The sequence below is a fragment of the Simochromis diagramma genome, unplaced genomic scaffold (genome assembly GCF_900408965.1).
Source record: "Simochromis diagramma unplaced genomic scaffold, fSimDia1.1 OVJJ01000603.1, whole genome shotgun sequence".
NCBI lineage: Eukaryota > Metazoa > Chordata > Actinopteri > Cichliformes > Cichlidae > Simochromis > Simochromis diagramma.
The window spans coordinates 19045075-19060061 of record NW_024387414.1 but is presented as its reverse complement, the minus strand read 5'-3'; positions in this window follow the sequence as shown (position 1 = coordinate 19060061).

Sequence of the window (14987 nt, the reverse complement as noted above, 5' to 3'; positions counted from 1 at the left end):
TTTGTGGAGTGGCTGGTGCTGGGTGTGAGTGTATGATGTGTGTCTCTCTTTTTATTACAGTTCCTTTTTAGGAGCAAAGGGGAGACGAGGTAAATAGGGGAGAGAGTTTGGCTTGCTGACAAGCTGGTGGATGAAGCTGTTGTGCAGTCTGGTGGAGGAGCCACAGAGGCGCCCCTGACTTCTCCCCAAGGACAGGAGACTGAAGAAGCTGTGTGAGGGGTGGGTGGAGCTGCCCACGACGCTGAAGGCTTTGCCGATTTAGGCGGTTGTTGTAAATTTCCAGGAGGAAGGAGAGTGAGGCACCAGTGATCTTTCGTGCTTCATTTACTAGGCACTGCAGGGTTTTGCGGTTGGGGGCAATGGATTTTCCAAACCACACAGCGATGCAGCTGGTTACATGATGCGCACTGGGACTTGTTTGCAGAGCAAGCAAAGGCATTGTTGTAAGTGGCTAGTGATGTGTTGTTCGTCCAGGAGAGGTCCTCTGTGATGTGAAAACCCAGAAATTCGGTGATGCTTAGTTTTTCCACAGAAAAACCATTGATCATCCCTGCATCCCTAGTCAGCTGCCTCACCCTGCTCCTCTAACTTGTCTCATTATCATTATTGTTGTGGCCCATCACTGTTGTGTCATCTGCAAACTTGATGAAGAGGTTGGAGCAGCATTCAGGTCAAGAGCAGTATATCAATCAACCAATTACAAAGGAAGTTGTTCAGGCCGTTTGTTTCAGTTTGTGTATTAACTGCTGAGAGATGGTTGTGTTGAATGCTGAGCTAAATTCTATGCAGAACATTATCACATAAAAGTTTGTTGTGTCCTGATAGCTAAGTGGAAGGCAAAGGAAATTGAATTGGTGTTTGATTGACTTACAAACTGATTGCACTCCAGGGAGGGAGTGAAGATGGATTTAATATATTCATTGATAACATAGCATAGCATAGCATTTCAAAACACATCATAATGATGGGAGTCAGTGCAATAGGGTGGTAGTCATTGAAGCAGGACTGGGATGCTGTCTTTAGTACTGGTGTAATAGTAGTGGTAACTACTTGTGAAGAGTTCGTGAAGATGTCTGTATCTCTGCAGTCTGTCAACACGCATCTAGGTATGTTGTTTGGTCCAGGATGCTTGTGCGAGAGATGTCTTCATTCTGGCTGGTGACAGGCATACAACCTGGTTGCTAAGTGGGGGTAGAGCCTTATGTGCATTTGTGGTGTTTTGTCATTCAAAACATGCAGAAAAGGTGTGAGGTGTCACTGTCACAGGTCTGTGAAAAATTTTGATTCTTAGGTCTTGTGCTATATCTATATATTTACTAAAGGCACAGTGATAGCACACCAAGTCCAACCTATTGTCTCATAATGTAAAAGATAAAAAAAAATAAAAATATAAAAAAACACTTCCTAGCCAGCCTTGCGCTATCTATACGAGGTTAATGGAAATTGGCCTAATAGTTTTTGGATAACCCTGCTGACAGTGAGACAGAAGAATGAACAAACACCAGTAAGAACATTACTTTCTTGGCAGAGATATAAAAGAATGAGCCAAAAAAAAAGCAGCATTGCAAACCAGACAATTAAAATAGTTAGCTGAAACATGACCTGAGGGGAACTGCAGAGTTTGGAAGATACCATAATAACTTTTGATAGTACAAGAAATCCCTCTAACATAGAAATAAAAGTGATGCAGTCCATTTTAAAATACTAACGTGGTCTAAGATTTTATATAACTCTTAAACACAAAATAATTAATGCTTTTTTTTTCATATTTCAGACTTGCATACATTGTGAGGTATGTAAATGGCACATTTTTTCTGTCTAATTATCTGTCAGCCGAATGTAATGAAACCTGATGAAAAAATGGGGCATGGGCAGAGGAAAAAACCCATTAAATTTTGGTGCTGATCCAAATCACTTTCTTTAAAAATTGCAAAAAGGGCAATGGCCTTGGCAAATGATGCGCTCTCCCATCTTGCCTGGGGCTAAATTACTGATCTTGATAATCTGGAAGTAAAAATGGATTCAAAATAAGCTGCGGTGCATTAAAATTAATTCAATGTCATGATAAAAGACAAAAGGAAGTCTTTAAAAAGATCTCTATGATGCCTGGGTTTGTTTATCAGAAAGACTTTCTTTGTAAAGGTTTGTCTTTCACTTTATTTTTAATTGGCTCTTTTTCAGTCTCCCTTTGACCTCCTATGACACCCTCGAATAATTCCAATTAATGCAAATGCTCTCAGGGGAAGGTCTAATTACTTTTCTGCTGCCACTGCTCTGATGATGGGTGCATTCCCATGGGGTTTTACCTCCAGTAAATAAGAACATCAACCACTGCCTTAACTTCCTCTTTCAGTCATCTAGATGGTTTCTTTAGCATATTCTGTGGCATTCCTCTCCCCAGTGACTAGCCATTGTTTGCAGTCAGCACCTCCACCCTGAGGCATTACTTACTTATTTCCCGTGTGAGATCTCTGCTTTGGGGTCGTCTACAAAACAAAATAACAATGTTCCTCTGGAGCTATGCTTGTCTTTTTCCTGCATTCACCCCAGTGTTTTCTTGGTTTGTATTGCATCCTTGTTGTTACATCTATGCCCTCGGGCGCATTATTTAAAAGAGAAACAATGTGCCTGAATCTGCACCAACTAAGCAATCTGATTTACTGTGAGTATCTCAGGAGTGTTTGTCAAATAGGTGTTTGCTGTGTAAAAAATCTGTTTAAAATAAAAATTAGTTTTAATGGATTAGTTGCTATCAGTTGACAATAAAAATGGTTCTAATTGTCATTTTTGAATCAACATTTAGAATATGATATAGATTTACATTATGACCCACTAAACCTCGACAGGGTTATCTTAGACAGCTACCATTACAGTTCCAGACAAGACACTAAAGAAATATAACAGAATGTTTTGCAAAATGCGAATAATATTTAGATGAAATGAGGAACAGAAATGTTTTTGCAGAATTATGTAAGACAATATATCACAGTTTCACAATTTAACTACCATTTGGCGAATGTGTTGCAAGTGTTTGATAACTACTGGTAACTGCTGCAACCTACTAGCAACCAAAGCATTTGCAAGGTTTTCGGTTCAGCTCCATATACCTCTTTGTGGTCTGTTTCAGATTCGTGACTGCCAACAAACTCCAGGAAACACTCACCAATTGGTTGCAGAATACACACTTTTCCTAGCAACCAGCAGTAGCCGGGGAGCCACTGTCTGGCCTTTAGGCCAGAAAGAATGTGGCTTTAGCAATCGATTTCACACCAAATAGTCAGGGAATACACATTTTCCATAGTGGTTTCCAGATGGTTAACATCTTTAGACCTGTGTTACTGAGTCCAAAATGCTAACAAACTCTATAAGTGCATTCAGTTGGAAATACAAGTTTACACTGACCTTTAGAAAATGTAATTTCTGCTGAAAATATACTCAAAGATAATTGTTTTTCCCAAGGAATCCGAATGGAGTTGGTACATGGAGTAAAGATCATCCTTCAGCACAACCACAATCCCCGCCCCACAGTTATGAGCACCCATAAAAAGTTTTACATATGTCGTTCGTCGTTGGTTTAAAAGATAAAAGTCCATTTGTGCACTTTAGGTGCTCTAATGTTTAATATTCCCAGTGACTGCAGACTGAAAACTAAATTTTAGTGATGCTTGATTTGCTCTATTACTCAAAACTGCAAAGCAGCGCATAATATTCAAGATTCAAGGCAAATGTTAAAGACACTTTATGGTAGGTGGAAGTTTTTGTTGGACTGGACATTTCAAAGAAGGATGAGGACAAGCTCATAAAGTTGTCACCCTTAATCTATCTTACAGAAACGCATGGTATGAGTTTCTGTATTAAGTTTGTATTTCCAAGAGAAATCTTCTGGCTGCAGAGTCCTGCAGAGTCTGTTTGAAACACCTATCTCTTCTTTTTCAACCAGAGCAGAAGGCCCAGGGACAGATGAAAACCTGTCTGCAAGGCGCATGGAAAGATAAAAGCCTGTGTGTTTGCGCCTGCGGCTCAGTGTTTCACACAGAGCAACTTGAGGCCCAAGCACCAAACACAATGGTCATTATCCAACGAAAAAGCTCAATAGCTCAATTAGATGTGATTTTTAGACATTAAACTCGTGTTTTCACTCAGGTGCATCACATCAGGGGGTGGACAGAATGACATCAACACCTGCAGAACATAATGCAATCAAATTCAGCAACAAAAGCACACAACTACAACCCCAGGCATTAATCAACAGCTCTAGCAGCCTCGACAGAAAAGCTTCACAAAGCAGTATTCACTTTATCCCAGAGTTATATTGTGTTGTACGTGGTTTTGTTTTATTCTGTCCTTGCTCGATAGATGTGAACATCAACTAAAACAATACACAGATGAACAGCAATTACAGAAACAGCCACGATGAAGAGCCCAATCACTACTTTTGTTTCAGCGATTTGAACTTGTATGCAATTTTGTTCTGTACTACACTGATGTCTTCTTCTTGGATTCATATAATGTGGACTCATGCAGTGTTTACTCGCATGCACGTCTCTCCGACTGACAGCAATCAAAATGTTTCCTTTATGTTGCTCCATAATTATGTTGATTGTTTCTTGCTTTGACTTTTCTTGCAGTTCCTCTTCATTCACTGAATTTTTACTCTCTTTGTGCTCTTCCTTGTTCCAATGTGTGTGCAGTGGAGAGCGTGTGTCCTTCTTTAGCCTTTCAAAATCAAAAGAAAAGATAAGCAGACATCCAAAGACTGAAGAATGGATCAAACATTTTAATTATCTGCTGAAAAAATTAATGGCAAACAGGAGTGTGTCAGCCTTACTGCCTAAAACGGCCTCATTATCTCTAAAGCCAAGGTGTGTAATTACATTAATTAATACTAACTTTGTATTTGGTGTAATTTCAAGTAGGAGAAGTAGGAGTAGTTTATGACAATATGCCAAGATGTCTGTAGTCTTTTTTATGAAGTTAGAGACTCCCAATATTTCAGTGTAATTAAAGGTGTGATGACTTTTTACACTTGTTCACTTGCTTTAGTGTCTGTTTAACTTAATTACACCTGAACAATGATGCAGTTACTTCACGTGTCTTTGTAGGTTCTCATTTAACCAGGTCATGGGACTCTCCACCCCTTGGCTGAGAGGTGAAATGTCTTCTTTGCCATCTTTTCAAGCTCTTACAATTACTTCATTTGCCAAAGCTGCAATAACTACAAACTGATTAAAGCAACAGAATGGCTTGTAATTTACATCTTCACACACAACTCTAGTTTTTAGTTATGTTAACCTTTTAAAGTGAAGCTGAATGACAGTGTAACTCTGTCTGGAAATCCAGGTTCACTTTAATCCACCTTTCTACTTTGTTAAATGGTTGTATAACAAAGTGGAAGGGTGGTGTGAGAGGTCCCTGGTCTATCACAGGGCTAACAGAAAGAGATGCTCACCACCACAGACTCCACACAGAAACCCTGGATTTTCTTTTTAACTGCTGTCCACCCTGAAGTGGTTCAGTTACAGCTAAGAGTACCTAAAAGAAAGACAGAGGGAGGTAATGTTTTAATTATTTTTCGTCAAGCTGGTAACAGTGTGTCTCTTCTGTTAACTGTTTTCCACTTGTCAGTGGTGGTCAGTGGTGTGCAACCCTGTGACTATTAGACTAGGCCATACTCCCTAACATTAAGAGCATATTCATTTGTAAAAATTAGAGAGGAGGAAGCTATGATTACTGTAACTATGTTATTTGTGAAGAAGACAATCACTGCATAATGGCACCAGTGAATAAACTGTAATAAAAGACACTTCTCTTTAGTTTTCAGGGGTCCCTAACTCGTTCACATTTTGCAGTAAAAGCTGAATGTCTGTGTAATTTCAGTGAATTGAACAAGTATGTTAAAGGGGCTTCTAAAAGCGCCCTCCGTTTTTTTGTTGTTGTTTTTTGTTTTGTTTTTTTTGCTATCATCACCACTATCATGAAAAAAAGGGGGGCACAAATAGATCCTGAAAATGTTCACGGCGTTAAAGAGCTTACAAGCACCTACTTAGCAGGTGAACCTCTTCCATTTAAACCACTCAGCAGAAATGAGAAGGGTAAAAGAAACTAAATCTGAACCAGCTATATAAATTTTTATATTTTTTTAAACAATGAGACATTATGTTTTCCTGGAATAGATGCGATAAATGTGCAGAAAATGTATCATGTTCTTTCCTTAGTTTATGTGTATATAACTACACAAACCTTTGTTCTGAGAAATGAGATAACATGACAGTTACTGCTTGTTAGTTATTGATGGTGGATTGTAAACATTCCCAAGTATAATTATTACCAATCATTGTAGTGCTGTGCAAAAGTCTTGAGTCACCCCTTATTTCTGTACATTTCGTTTCCAAGGAACCAGACTTATCTCAAGTGCTCTTGAGTGACAGTTCTTGAGGTTTTCTGAAATTATTTTCATGTTTTTCCTTGGACACTGACTGCTTTTCATTTCCAGTCCAGTTCTTGTACCTGACCATTTTCACAAGTGCGTGAGTGTGCGTGCGTGTGTGTTGAAGTACATAACACTGACCTATGAATCATGTAAGGATATAAACAGCACCTAGCTCAGGGGATGTATCAGTGTTGTGTTTACACATAAAAGAAAATGTAGCAAAGAACCAAACTGTATCTTTAGACACATGTAGTTTGCTCGCATTCTTCAGTTGAATGTATGGAAAATGCCAAAGATTACGCAGTTTAGCATTTTTGCACTAATAAGGTGATTCCCAAAACAATATTAGCTGAAAACTTGGCATATCTTGTCATGGCGTGCGATGTGCCTTTAAATAATTTGAAGAAACTGGACAAGTGAACTAGAAAAGAAGAGTGGCAGGCCTAAAAAAATATCTTCAGCAGATGAACAGTTTCTGGATTCGGGTCCTAAAGAAATAGGAAAAAAAATTCTAGCAACGACCTGAGGACAGAGAACCTGAGAGGTGCGTCTAGGAATTCAGTTGATCGACCTACTGTTCGCTCGAGCTTTCTCAGATATCAGAGATGGTCTCAGAGAAAGGATGGCTATGAAGAAGGTGTTCTTAAAGAATAGAAGCAATGATAAAAGGCTGAAGGTATGCCAGAAGAACCCGACTGGAAACGGGTCTTATGAGTGATAAATCCAGATCTGAAAACTTTGGTTCAAATTGTTGTAAGTACAGAGGAGGTCAGGAGAGAGGTACAACAGTGAGTGCCTGTACACGGTGGAGGCTCTGTCATGGTTTGGGGCTTGTCAAAAATGATGGAATTGTGAACGCAGAAAAGCAGTGTCAGATTTTAATCCATGATTAGATAGTCTGACCCTCAATACTATTGCAGGAGTGTGGGATCATTTTGACAGAGAACAGAAGAAAAGGCAGCAAACAGCAAAAGAAGAGCTTTGAACGTCCTTCAAGAAGCCTGGAGAATTATACCAGAAGACTAAAAAAAATACGATACAAAGCTTGGCTATGAAAGTTCAGACTGTACTGAAACATAAAAATGATCACATCAAATATTGAAATTCTTGCCTGTCAGCAGATAATGACCTTCATGCCTGTTGTACAGACTCAGTTTTTGCCTTATGTATTGTATTTCCATGTATGTTAGCTCTGCCTATTCCTCATATTTTTTTAATATAAACAATATAGGGGGTTAAAGATTTTTGCACAAGACTCCACATTTGGCCAGCTGTTATTATACCTTGTGTTTATCATAGCGTTTTATAAGTTACATAACAATGAACAAACAGAGCAAGGACTAATCCAGCTGTAGAGTCTGTGTAGTTCACAAGTTCTACAGGCTAACCACAGTTTTAATATTTGTCTCATGCATGAACAAAAACCTCAAAACTAAAAAGAGATGTGCCCAGTCATGGCATTTGTCTCTTAATTATTGTAAACAAAAACACACACAATATGAAAGGAGTGGCTGATGTGTCAGCATAGGTGTAAGCATCAGAGATGGGCAGTAACACATTACAAGTAACTTTCAGATTACTTTTTTCAAGAAACGAGTAAAGTAAGGGATTACTATTGCAAAAACGGTAATTAGATTACGTTACTTTCCCATAGGAACGCTGCGTTACTGCGTTACTAAAACCGTGATTTTTTTGCAAGAATGTCTCACGACAGTGACGTAAGCGAGTGCGACGTTAGTGACAACAGCTGTGTGCAGATCAACAATGGATCATATATTGAGTGCGGGAGAGAGTATGAGCGTGCAGCGTTTAAAGCATGGAAGTACTGACCTTACTTTGAGTTTGATTCTATAAAAAGTGACAAAAACATTAGTGTCCGTTATGCGTGGGAAGAAAACTTCTTTTTAAAGCGAAAAAAACCCCCTAAACTTCCAAGCAAGCTCCGAGTGCGCTACGACGTAATGGGAAACTCACAGAGAAACTTGTGCAATCTACAACTGACTGCTGCGGCACACCTGCACAAGGGCAAACCTCCGCCTACCCTACTCCTGGTTTACAGGTGAAAATAGAGCAACAGGATCGCTAGTCTTTGACTTTATTTATTTTCTGCTGTGTTTCACTTGCATCTATTTGAAAGACTGAGTGTAAACACAAAAAAAATATTTTATTTTATGTGCAGGAATGTGCAGAAAATAGGTTTAAATGTTAAACTAATTTCTTCCAGTCAGAGAATGGTGCATATAATTAAATTTTTGCTTGATGCATAAAGTTAAAAGATTAAAACTAATAAAACAAGTTTTAAAAAGAGACTTTTTCATTTCATTACATTTTGTTTGATGGATTATGCAGAAAAAGTAGAATTGGGCTGAAAGATCTATCGCTTTATCACCTATTCAGGTTGCAAAACGTGTTTTAAAAAAGTAACTAAGTAATTAATTAGTTTTGAAAATAAGTAATCAGTAAAGTAACGGGATTACTTTTTGGGTGAAGTAATCAGTAATTAGTTACTGATTACTCTTTTCAAGTAACTTGACCAACACTGGTAAGCATAATAAAAAGCGGCAGATTTTAAAGGTGTAATATGCACTAGTGCATGCAGGATAGACTAAGATGAAAACAGGATTCATAAATGTCAGCCCATCCTAGTCTTAGTACACTGAACATCTAAATAACCCTCTGGGAATCCTGGATCATAAATATAATCATGACATATTGCACAATTAATGTCATATTGATAAACATTCCCTTTCTATCAAGTTTGTGGCAGATATACAAATGAATGATAAAAGAATGTCACTAGATCTTATACAGTAATTTGCATGAATGAATCTAAAGAAATATCCATAACTCTGGGTTAGATAGTGTCAAGCATGTTTATCCAATACTGTTCTGCCTACTGACTGTGGTTACAGTAGCTGTGAATCACAATATTTCTTCCGATCTCTGTTTTTGTTTTCTTTTTTGAAATGACTGGAATGGAATGCCAAACAAAAAAGTTGCTGCACATAACTGTCAAAGCTGTCTTCTCTTTTTCAGGTACTTTTGCACTTGATATAAAAATAGCATGCAAATATAGCATAGCAAAAACATCAGTGTTTAGTTGTAGCTTAACGGTTCTATGCTACACATTATTACTGTGGCAAATGCTGTTATAACCATTGTTTGTATACTTCTTTGTGACAACCAGCAAAACCAGTATTTCCACTTTGTCTCTTCAGGTGTGCAGTACAAGAACTGAAAATGGTAAAAACCCTCATCGCCACCTAAATCCTAGTGGGGGTACATCTACAGTGACAGCTCCATCCATGTCTCTCCACTGCATTAAGCAAAGCTTAATGCAGAGGCAGCAACCTGCTATAGCTCGACGGCATAACCACTAGTAATAACATACTGATTGTATGCTCCAGCAGTATATCTGTACTGCTTTATTATACTCCTTTGGGGATTTCAAAGGCCTAAGGCAGGGGTGGGCAATTCCAGGCCTCGAGGGCGAGTGTCCTGCAGGTTTTAGATCTCACCTTGGGTCAACACACCTGAATCACATGATTAGTTTGTTACCAGGCCTCTGGAGAACTTCAGGACATGTTGAGGAGCTAATTTAGCCATTTAAATTAGCTGTGTTGGTTCAAGGACACGTCTAAAACCTGCAGGGACACCAGCCCTCGAGGCCTGGAGTTGCCCACCCCTGGCCTAAGGTGTACATGTTTATGTGCAATGACACTGTTATGACACAGGGAGCTACTCTTTGCTGTACAGAAAGTATAACATGCGTGAGGGTTTCTGCAGTAATTCTGCTGAAATTAGCATCTAAGCAGTGGAAGAAATTTATGTGCTGTCGTGATGTCATAATCAAGTCATCTCTATCACATCTTTCAGCAGGATGTGCAGCGCCCAGTGATTATCAAGCTGAAGCACACTGTTGCATCAGAAAAGGTAAAACGAAAAAAAAAATACAATAAATCTTAAATATATAGCTCAAATAGATTTTATGCTTTCTTAAGTTACTTCCTGATTACCTCAGCACATACAGACTGCACTGGTACACTGAAAGAATTATGCTCTATAAGTGTTTCCTTGACCCTGTGATGGACAAGTCAAGTGGGATAGGCCACACTAAGTCCTGTCATGATGAAGCTATACCAAAGTCAAACTTCAGTGATTGTGATGTCTAAATATATTTATTAAAATAATTAATAATTACTGGCCAATTAAACTCTGTAGTGATTAAAACTGTGCTACTCGAGGCTGTATTTATTGTGAGAGTATCATCATGCACAAGAAGTTAAATAAGATTTCCATTATGTTGGACACTGGAGTCAGTTTAAAGAACTGCAGTGCTCTCCTGCACCTTTTAGTCTTTTGTAGTGCGACTGCATCCCTTACCTTGAGATCAATATATGTCGTTGCTATGCATTATTTCTCTGCTCTGAGGTAGAAATAATGATTTTCACAAGGTAAGATTCTGAAAATGGTGTCAGCAACACCTATCATACTTGCTGTCCATTTTGAGAGCTGTAAGCACTGGTCTGGATGTAAGATATGCCATTGTAGATTACGTGCATGTATATGCGTCACTGAATATGTGCTGAAGTAAATATGTCTGCACAGCATGATATGCAAGGACTGTGCATACTGTTAGTGTTATTTTCTGTTTCTCAAGAAAATCACCTCTGCAAACATCACCTTTGAAGAAAACCCCTAATCCTGTCTTTGTTGACTTCAGGCCTTTGAAACGTTGTGGCCTAAGCTCAGTACCTGTGAGAACAAAGGTATTCGCAGACAGAAGTGTGTAGAAGTGAGAGGCTACAGTCACTTAGTGGATGCAGGTTTCTAAAACTTAAAATTCGTTTAGAGCGGCAGGGAACCTAATCTCAAAAGCCAAGGTTTTCCAAGGTTTTTCAAAGAAAATGATTCACTTACACTCTTTAAAGATTAATAAACTGTAAAAGTGTGCATGTTAAATTGCATTTTATAGTCAAAGCGTAGGTGTCAAACCATAGGCTATGACAAATTGAGTCTCAGCAAGGAACTCAGTGGGTCAAGGCATGACTACATTAGTGCCAGAAGGTTGAAATGTTATTTTCACTTGGCATATACTGGGTCTAGGCCTCTGAATGCATCCAGTATTTCAAGTTTCCTTTCAAGAGAGCAGGGACCACTTGAATGCAATGTAGATATCGAAAGGAAGTAACGCAATATGCTGAGCTCAGGTACTACATTTATTAAACACGAAGAAAGTGATCAGTAACTCCCATCCACTAATGGTGTATTTGATACAGCCATCAGATAAAGCCAAAAAGGATAAACTGCTTGCATCCAGACTAACTGATGGCTTGGTATATCTAAAGATAAACAATATTAATAATAAAACAGCAATGAAAAGAGTCATAAATTCTAATTGATGTGGAGCGAATGTTATCTTTTTTTTTTTTTTTAATCAACTCAGAGACGCAAACTTTACCCCAAACCAATGCTGATATCGCTTTTATTGAGAATAATAATCTAATTTAAGTGATTCAACTAGGTCTCTGCAGGTACAGTGAAGTCCTGTATGTTTTGTGAATACCAGTGAGCAACAACTGTAAATGATATTATTTTTTATATAAAAAGGGAAAACAAATGTCACAGTCTCATAACGGTGGTTTAACCTCCATTATCTACTGTACAGCTTTTAGAGAGAGAGAAAAGAAAGAAATTCTATACTTTCAATCTGCACAGGTATGTGTTTGAGTTTTATACACAATAGTCTGACATTTCTCTGCTGAGGAACAGGCATTATGAATGTCTGTTATGGCTGCAGCAAGCTTAACCTTCGCCCAACTATTAGATTCTATTCTTAACTATAGAAGTACACTTCACATTTCAGCCCTACATCAAAATGAATAAACCAGTTCATTAGTTTCTTCAGCTCAAAGGTTTAACAAGACAATACTTAAATATACTTATGACATGATTTTCTTCCTTTAGTAAAGTATTTCTCTTAAGAGAGTTGCTGTCAGTTGGTAATTGTTGTAGCTGAAAGACAGGATTTAGAGACTCATTAACCCCCAAAGTATTGAATAATGATTATGTTTCAACCAACAGCACCCCTTCATGAACAAACATCACTGTAACAGAAGACAAATGAACACTTGGACACTGCTGTTGCTGTAATTTAAATAAAATTTGATGGTATTTTCATACAGTAAGAGGTTCAGTGTTTTCCTTGTTCACAAATCCCTCTGTGTTTAATGAACCCATATTTTATTCACAATACAACATAGAAAGCATATCAGTTTTTAAAAAGAGAAAATGCACAGAAAAGAAGTTATTTTGGAATTGATGGTAGCAGCAAATATTAAAAAAGTTTAGCTGGAGGAACATTTGTCAACTTATTAGGTTAATTTGTAACAGATCAGTAACATGACTGAGTATAAAAAGAGCATCTCAGAGAAGCAGAGTTTCTTAGAATTAAAGCTGGGCAGAGGCTCACCTGACTGTAATCCAGACCTTTAACCAACTTACATCACTTAGCATGAAACAAAAAATGAAACAAAGAAGATCCAGGACAGCAAAAATCCTTTATCAGACAAGAATGAGACAGCATTCAGCAACATCTGGGCTCCTCAGTTCCCAGATGTTTATGGACAGCAACACATCTCGATTTTTAAAAAATGTTTTGCTCCCATCACATTCAAATGACCTAATTGTCTTTCTTAAAATTAAACCTTTTTGTTCCATTGTGAATAAAATCTGGATTTATGAAGTTTGCAAATCATTACACTTTGTTCTCTTTTATATTTCGCTGTCCAAACCTTGTTGGAGTTAGAGTAATAGAAAATAAATAGAAAGCCAAAATATAAACCATCCTTTCAGCATTATTTGAAATGTTGGTTTAGGTCTTAAAGGCCTTAAAAAGTATTAAACACATTAACACGTTATTAACACATTATTTTCCTCTCAGCTTAGATAAAGTGATAAACTATTTTTCCTTTACATACCAACAATATGTTAATGTCACATGTATAATATTTTTCCTCAAACAGACAAATTCAATATGAAGAAAATAACCTATACATATGCACTATATGCACAATATACAACACATGCCACCTTCTTCCCCAGAATCCCTGCTAAACCCCACATTTCATCTCAAGCTGCTGTGATAGTGCATGTTTTCAAAAGACAGAAAGTGTGGCAGATCTTAACTTCTCACTGATCATCAGGGGAGGGGAAAAAAGCAACAACAAACAAAGATATAGTTGTGACTTTACAAGAAGCAGCAGGGAAGGTACACACCCCAGAGAAGGAACAGGACATTGGTGGAGAAGGTAACGAACTTCAGGTATACCTGAGAGACCACATCAAAGAGGCTGACTTAGTACACACACACACACACGCACACACACACACATCCTAGCGGGAAAAGAAGATGCAATGGCTTAACCAGCTCAGACAGCTCAGCTGCACGTACCATTGGCTCTATGCTCCCCATTCTGCAGGACTTATGTGCCAGCAGGAGCAGAACCAGAGCATGTAGGATTGTGAAACATCCTTATGACTATTCTTGCTACTTTGCCAAGTCCAATCCTGGAAGCATCATCAGGATGGTAAATTTCAACCTCTGTATCCCCAACCTTGATTTCTTGTGTGAATGCTTTCCAACCCTTTGTGCAGCACATTCTGCATGCAAAATGTCCACAGTATTGATTTTAAGGTTGGCGTTACATATGTGACATGAGTGGACATTAATAAATTGGACAATTGTGTTTCTTGATGTCATTGACTTGAGTGGTCCCATTCTTAATCCATAGGGTTTTGATCCACCCTTTGTAGCTATAACAGCTTCAGCTCTTCTTTCCACAAGGTTTAGGCATATGTTTACGGGGAATTTCTGACCATTCATCCAGAAGTGTATTTGTGAGGTCAGATACTAAGGTTGGATGAGAAGGCCTGGCACACAATCTTCGCTCTAACTCAACATGTTCTGTTGGGTTGAGGTCAGGACTCTGTGCAGGTCAGTCAAGTTTTTTCACCAAACACCAAACTCACTCATCCATGTTCTTATTGACCTTGCTTTGTGTAGTGATGTGTAGTCATGTTGGAACAGGAAATGGCCATACCCAAATTGTTCCCACAAAGTTGGGGCTGAACATTAAGAATTTATTTTACTGAAACTACGAGGCTGAGCCCAACTCCTGAAAAACAACCCTGCACCATAATCCCCTCCACCAAACTTTACAACTGTCAATATGCAGTCAGACAAGTATTGTTCTCCTGGCAACCACTATTATGTCTCCACTACGCTAGAGTAAAGTGGCAGATGCTTTACACCACTGTATCTGGCACTTTGTATTGTGCTTCATGATGTAGAGCTTGGATGTAGCTGCTCAGCAATGAAAACTCACTCCATGAAGCTCTGTTTGCATTGTTCCTGAGTTAATATGAAGGCCACATGAAGTTTAGAGATCTGTAGCAATTGACTCAGCAGAAAGTTGGTGACCTCTGCACACTATGTTACTCAGCATCCCTTGACTCTGATTTTTTGTGACCTACCACTTCATGGCTGAGTTGCTGT